The sequence below is a fragment of the Mus caroli genome, chromosome 9, assembly GCF_900094665.2.
Source record: "Mus caroli chromosome 9, CAROLI_EIJ_v1.1, whole genome shotgun sequence".
NCBI lineage: Eukaryota > Metazoa > Chordata > Mammalia > Rodentia > Muridae > Mus > Mus caroli.
The window spans coordinates 44,200,917-44,207,080 of NC_034578.1; the positions used below are offsets into that span (position 1 = coordinate 44,200,917).

The window sequence follows — 6,164 nt, forward strand, 5'->3', positions numbered from 1 at the left end:
ACTACCTTAGGGTGGAGTCCAGGGGCTGGAGAAAGAGCTCAGAGAACGCAAACCCATATTGGGCATCCTAAACTCTTTGGAAAGCAGCAGAAAGAAGAGGCTTGTGTATTTGACTATCCCAGCTCCCCACAGTTTCTGAAGGAATAGACAGACAGAGTTCCAACATCACTTCCCACCACCACCACCACCACACACACACACACACAAGCCACTTGTCATTGAGGTGACAAACAGTGCTGTCTTTCTGAGCCTCAATTTCCTCAATTATAATCAAGTCTTAGAAAAATCATTAAACTCTCCTTCATGCGATTGGTAAACAGACTGCATAAGACTTTTGCAAAGTGCTTAGTTCAGGGGCCCTGGTTTATACTAGGAATGCAATAGACAATAACTCATTTATTCATTATTATCATTATTGTTTTATGGAACTATCACTAGGTCCTGCCAATGAAGTAGCTCTCGGCAGGTGTTAGGCTTGGGAATTTAGGGAAAGGTGGGGATGCTTTGCAGACAACAAGGGTCAAAAAAAGTGGGGGCAGGGGTGGGGAAGAAGAGATGAAGGGAATTCTAAGGAGCTGCAGCACTGAGGTAGATCAGAGCCAATGTAAGGCCTGTGACCAGTCAGCCAGGATTGCTGTCCCCATGTCCTGCTGGATGTAAAGGACAATTAGGCTTGAGTGTAGCTGAGAGTCTCTGTGTAAAACACATTTCCACCTGTTAGGAAGGAGATTTTAAACCCCTTCCCAGCCTTCCTCACATTATCATCCACAGGGAAAATGTGCTCACAGTCCATGAAAGGTAAACTCGGAGAAAGGAGGTTCAAGATTTCCATTGACAGCGGCCTTCATGCCTAGCCACAATCTTCCTACCCTGTTTGTCTACTGGGTTCCTGTTCCCTGATGGAGCTTGGTCTGGGTATGTTTTCTGTTAACCAGTGTGCTTGCTCCAGCATCTCCCCAAAGCTTTCTCTCTGGCTTCAGTGACTCATGCAAGCTCTCCCAAGCCTGGTTCAAATTTTGCATTTGCCTAGGTCCCCCTTAGACTCATCTCTGTGCCCCCAGCTTTCAAGACTAGCATAGGACAAATCACCAGAAGGGCTAAGATGACCAAAATGAGAACAACCATGCTCTCTCTCTCTCTCTCTCTCTCTCTCTCTCTCTCTCTCTCTCTCTCTCTCTCTCTCTCTCTCTCTCTCTCTCTCTCTCTCTCTCTCTCTCATTTCCATTTAGTTCAGCGAGAAGAATATTTTCAGTGTCTACCTTGGGATGTGCAGCTCAGAAGCAAGTGCATGCACGTGCGTGTGTATCTGTATGGGGAGTGTTCTATGATGATATAAATAAAAGGGAATTATTTGGGAGTATTTTTTTCAGCTCATTTCATATCTTTCCAAAGACAAAAACTCAGGACAGCCTTGAATGTTCTCTAGGCCACGTTGTAGGCAATCAATACCGATCGATGAATAAGCTGAGTTTTTAAGTTCTGGAGTTTTTTTCGCAAGTTGAGTCCCAGAGTCCAGAGACAATATCAGTCCCTCAGCCCTCAAGTCCCCCGGCCGATCCTTGGTGCTGTCTCTTACTGCTGGTGAGCTGAGGGCCTATAGGAATAATCAGACTTTAGCAATTAAGAAGGGCTACTCCCCTTACAAGGCTAGGGAGAGCCAGTCCCACACCACCACAGGCCTCTGTTCTGGGCTGTTTGTTAACCTCACAGATTATTATGAGAGGCACAGGGAAGCTAATCACCTCCCTGGTGGACACCAGCCTCCCCCTGGCTCCTGCTCCTACATCATCGGTACTTGACCTGGCTCCCCCAAACCTTCCAGGCTACCTACTGGCTACTCTGAGGAGTAGCAAGAGGTGAGCACACATGGGTAGCATTTACGGAATCATCTTCCCCAAGAGGGTGACCTCTGCTAAGAGCCCCCAAGGGCAAACACTGAAGAGGAAGGGGGAAGGAGGGAGCACGGAGGAGGGGCAGAAAGAGGACCTTTAAAAAAGCATCCTAGGCTAAGGCTACCCTGGCACTTACTGGTCTCTGGTTAAGAAGTAATTAGCACAACCAAGAGGAAGCACTGGAGAGGAAGGAAGCCTCGGCTTGGCCCTGCTCTTCCACTCCAAATCAATGACAGGTAATGGAGGAGGGTGATTAGCATTTCCGCTTCCTTCCCTGAGACTGAAGAAAAGAACACAAACTTTAGTTGCAACAAAGGGACATGTAGCTCAGTGGGAGGACTTCCTCTTCATGCAGAGGCTCTGCTCCCTTACAAAATTCCCATGAATCCTTATGTGTCCTGCTCAAACCCTAAGGGCCCCATTGGGTAGGAGAGCCAGGTCCTGTGAGTCAAGGCTTTCCCTCCCATTCCAAGGCTACAGATGGGCTCGTCCTTGCTCTGACCTGGCTGGCATTCACCTGTCCCTCCTCAGGCTTTGCCTGCGTGGGTCGGATGTGTTGCGCCCTGGTGTGCAGTCTAACGTAAAGCATGTATGTGCTCAGTAGACACACTGGCTTATGCTGAGAGGCCAAGGGAGTTCTGCCGTTCTCGCCATTTGTGGGATTACATCCAAATAGTGGCTTAACAAGGGAGACAAAGAAGAAAGGTATAAGCCCAGTTGCCTCATTCCTTCCTCCAGACCAGCTTATAAGCTGAGTGTTATGAATCCCTTTAAAAAAAAAATTATTTGCAAACAGGCTCACAACTACCAGGCAAGCAACTTCAGCAAGAATGAGCTTGCTTGGTTTAGAGCCAATAAGGAAAAAGGACTCTTCAACCTTCCTAACGCTGAGACCCTTTAATCAGCTCCTCATGCTGTGGAGACCCCCAGTCATTAAATTATTTTCACTGTTACTTCATAATTGTAATTTTACTACTATTATGAATGTAAATATTTTTGGACATACAGGTTTGCCCAGAGGGTTGTGACCCACAAGTTGAGAAGCACTGGTTTAGACAGGGAGGACTACAACCCATGATGGCAGAGAAGGCACAGACATCACAGGAAGATGAAACACTGGGTACATTGCCTGCTGTCAGAAAGCAGCGATGGGGCAGGAACTGAAATCCGATCATAAGCGTCAAGGCCACCGCACAGTAACTCACTTTCTTCAGCGGAACTCCCCAACCTTCCAAAGCAAGGCGAGCACTTGGAGACCAAGTGTTCAACCTCATAAGCCTATGGAGGGCATGGGACCGTCAAGCCCCAACAGACATCGTTTCTCCCGGAATATTAACTAGCCAGTGACAGGCAAAGCTGTGGGAGAGGAATGTTCTAAAACCTGAATCTCCTTGCCCATAGCACTTGCTCTTGGACACACTAGCTCCCCATGTGAGGTCAATCTGACTTAGATTAATAATAACAAAATACTGTCCCAGAATGCAGGGGAAATAACACGTGGGAAGATGCCTAGCATCACTAAACACCAAGGGAATACAAAGCCAAGCCACAATAGCCTATTACCCCATGGCGATGAGGCTGGCTCAAATGAAAGAAAAGGAAAGGAGGGGGCGGAGATAAAGAGAAGTTCTAAGGAGAACAGAGACAGCAAGAGAGCAGAGCCTTTGGCTTACCCAGCTAGAAAGGATGAAACTTTGTATCACTGCTATAGAAAACAACACAGCGGTCCTCCAAACACTAAAAATAGAATTAGCATAGGATTCAGCAATTCTACTTCTGGGTATGTTGCAGGACAGTTTGAAATGAATCTTGAAGAAAAATTGCAACCTCCATGTGTATTCATAGCCCCATTATTCGTGGCTGATGGGTAGAAAAGCAAGGGTCTATCAACAAAAGAATGGCTAAGGAAAACGGAGCCTAGTCCTACAGTGGAATGTTGTGAGGCCTAAAATGTGAGATCCCTGCACTAGGGTATAACTCAGTGGCACCATGTTGTTCTACACAAGACCTTGGGCTCTATGGTCAGCATGGAAAAAAGCAAGCAAGGGGAGGAACGAAGGAAGGATAAAAGGAAGGAAGGGAGAAAGGGAAGAAGCATTAGCAATATAAGCCAGGATGCCACATATTCGTATAAGGTATCCAAAGCCATCAAAATAATAGAGGCAAAACATGTAATACTGGTTACCTGGAGCCAGAGAGTGAGGAAGAACGTCCTGTTCAATGGGCACCGACTCTCAAGTGTTGCAAAATGAAAAGTTCTGGAAAGTTGTTACACAACGTGAATCTATTTAACTACTCCCCATCAATTCGAAGTAGTCCAGCCGGTCAAGGTTATGTTATGCAGGTTTTACCACAATTAATGAATCCCTACATTCTTCATATCTGCAGTCTTGCACTCTGGAAGGCTACTAGTTTACATCCCTGTTGGTTCTCTTCTCCTGAGCCCTCTCCCCTTTTCTAAGAGTGAAGCACTGTCTCTCCTGCAGCCTAGCACCCAGCACCTTCCTTAGTCTTAGCCTCATTCTGGGAGGCAGGGCAGGCCAGCCCTGAGCCTAGCAGCTACCTTTGTTCTCACAGGCGCCCCCTGAAGGGCAGTCATGGTAAAGATTAAAGCAATCCTCACTGGCTTCCATCGCAGGACCCCATGGGTTCACTGCTCTCTCTAGACACTCCTGGGCAAGGAACTATTTATTGGTTTATCACAGGTCAGCTGAGGGTCATACATGTTCATATACACACATGTACAGGGGCAGGGTGAGGAACAGAAAGTGAAAGCTAATTTCCCAGTATAGCCACTGTGCACAGCCTCCTCTCTGCAGGCCACCTCACTGTCTCACCTCTCCCAAGACAGCTGCCTGGTGCTAATTGTTTGCTGTCCGGCTGCAAATTTTGGCCTTTCCACCACAGTCCAGATGTTGTCGTCGGCCAGCCCCAGACGGCTGGGCCGGCCTAGGGTCTGGCTCTCGCCTGTCTGTCTTGACATCTTCAGTGGATAATGGAACGCAAGGATGTGAGAGGCAGAGCAGGTGCATGCTAATGAGGAGATCAATTTTAATTATGATTTTAATTAAACACCCGATCCAGTAGGAAATATGACAAGACCTGGGCCGGGGCTGTGCAACCTGGAAGGAGGGAGGGAAGCCAAGAGAGGAGGCCAGGGGAAAGGTGAGAGCCTTCCAGGCCTCCACAGGCTTTAAAGGAAGTAAAGGCTGCTGCTGGATCCTGTGTCACCGGGCATCCACACCTGGAAACAGCTGCCTCTGTGGTGCTTTCAGGCATGCAGCTTCTGGGAAGAGAAAAATCCTAGCACGGAGGAGACCTTTTTACTCACCATGCCACTCCCCACTTCCTACGGGGTAAACTGGGGGTCAAAGGGGACTGTGCCTGTCTTTGACCCGCACACTGTCCTCACAATGGACTGGCATCCCTCTGATGAAGCACTTACCACACTACATAGCCATGGGTGCATCACAGCCTCTGTGTTTACAGCAAGGGCTTCCGAGGTCTGAGAGTTGTCTTCACAATCCCAGACCCACATGACAAGGCAGGTGACTCTCACGGAGACACCACTGCTTGGCAGTCTGGTGCTTTCTCTACTTCCAAAAAGTGTCACAGAATACAGAACCTTTCCCAATGCCACACTCCTCCCACACCCGGACCAATGCCACACAGGCAATAGGTCCTCAGGAAACAAGTGCATCATGGGTAACTTCACTCAGTTTAAAGTCCATAACATCTCATGAGAGGGGAGGAACAGTGCCCACTAATGGCTCAGTTGTCCTTTCTCATATTAGCTTCTTCTTCTTTTGCATGTGTCTATTTGTGTTGTGTCTACGTGAGTATGTATGTATGTATGTATGTATGTACGTATGTATGTATATATGTGCAGGTAAATGCCAAAAGTTGATGTTAGGGGCCTTCCTGATTCAGCCTTCACCTTTATATTTTAAGGCAGGGTCTCTCACTTGAACCTAAGTCTTCCTGGCTCAGCCAGCCAGTTTTCTCTGGGAACCTCCTAGCTCTACTTCCTGTGTGCTGGGGTTACAGGGAAGCCATGGCACTCTGCAATCCAATATTTCATGTGGATGCTGAGGTGCCAAGCTGTGGTTTTCCCACTTGTGTAGCAAACGCTTTACTCATGGAACCAGCTCCCTGGCCCTCACTCTGGCTCTGTTGAGGCAAAATTAAGAAAAAATGGGAATATTTAAGGTGTTTTGATGGAGGTTTCTTAATAAAGTGTACTTTGAGTTGATGATGAATTATTAATTGTAA

At 47.5% G+C, this 6,164-nt stretch overlaps 1 long non-coding RNA gene across 1 annotated transcript; it reads right to left on the bottom strand.

The window, feature by feature from the left end:
* Positions 1-1,226: 1,226 nt before the first annotated feature.
* On the bottom strand, positions 1,227-5,495 carry LOC115031897. The gene is made up of 3 exons (XR_003837530.1): positions 5,338-5,495; positions 2,029-2,172; positions 1,227-1,594 (listed from the first exon to the last, which is right to left on the bottom strand). It is a non-coding gene; the product is annotated as an uncharacterized LOC115031897 (long non-coding RNA).
* Positions 5,496-6,164: the final 669 nt, after the last annotated feature.